Here is a 1,301-nt window from a genome sequence, read left to right on the forward strand (position 1 = left end):
TGGGAGGATTGGTGAGTAGTGCCTTGAGCTTGGTGAGGGCTTCTTCGGCCTCGGGAGTCCAAGAAAAGCGTTCGGATTTTCTCAAGAGGCGGTACAGAGGTAAGCCTTTTTCACCAAGGCGCGAGATGAAGCGGCTTAGGGTTGCAAGGCATTCCATGACCCTCTGCACTCCCTTGAGGTCTTGGATTGGTCCCATGTTGGTCATGGCCGAGACCTTCTCTGGGTTGGCCTCGATGCCGCGCTCCGAGACTATGAATCCCAAGAGCATGCCTCGGGGGACCCCGAAGACACACTTCTCGGGGTTGAGCTTGATGCCCTTCTCTCTAAGGCATTTGAAGGCTATCTCTAGGTCATTGACGAGATCACTGGCCTTTCTGGACTTGACCATGATGTCGTCCATGTAGGCCTCGATGGTTCGCCCGATGTGCTCGCCAAAGACCTAGGTCATGCATCGCTGGTATGTGGCCCCTGCATTTCTGAGGCCGAACGGCATAGTCACATAGCAGTACATGCCGAATAGGGTGATGAAAGAAGTCGTGAGCTGGTCAGATTCTTTCATCTTGATTTAATGGTAACCGAAATATGCATCAAGGAAAGTAACGTTTCGCCTCCCGTAGTGGAGTCAATGATTTGGTCGATTCGAGGTAATGGGAAGGGGACTTTTGGACATGCTTTATTCAAACCGGTGTAGTCTGCACACATCCTCCACTTTCCATTTTTCTTCTTAACTAATACAGGATTAGCTAACCACTTTGGATGGGACACTTCCTTGATGAATCCGGTCGCCAAAAGCTTCTGCACCTCCTCGCTGATGGCCCTGCGCTTTTCCTCGTCGAATTGGCGCAGGCGCTGCTTCACCGGTCTGGAGCTGGCCCGGATGTCCAAGGCGTGCTTGGCGACCTCCCTCGGTATGCCCAGCATGTCCGAGGGACTCCACACGAATATATCAACATTCACACGGAGAAAGTCGACGAGCACGGCTTCCTATTTGCTATCGAGGGTGGCGCTGATCCTCAGCGCTCGGTCGTTGGAATAGGTGGGGTCGACCAGGATGAGCTTGATGGCCTCTACGGGCTTGAAAGTCCCAGCACGATGCTTGGTGTCGGGTGCCTCGCTACCAAGCGGTCGAGGTTGATGATGAGGGTCTCGGCCTCCACAAGAGCCTCAGCATACTCGATGCATTCGACGTCGCAGTCGTATGCATGTTCGTACGTGAACTCGATAGTGTTGACACCATTGGGGTCTGGCATCTTGAGCTTGAGGTAGGTGTAGTTGGGGATCGCCATGAACTTGGCGTAGCA

Source organism: Miscanthus floridulus, chromosome 18 (genome assembly GCF_019320115.1).
Source record: "Miscanthus floridulus cultivar M001 chromosome 18, ASM1932011v1, whole genome shotgun sequence".
Taxonomy (NCBI): Eukaryota; Viridiplantae; Streptophyta; class Magnoliopsida; order Poales; family Poaceae; genus Miscanthus; species Miscanthus floridulus.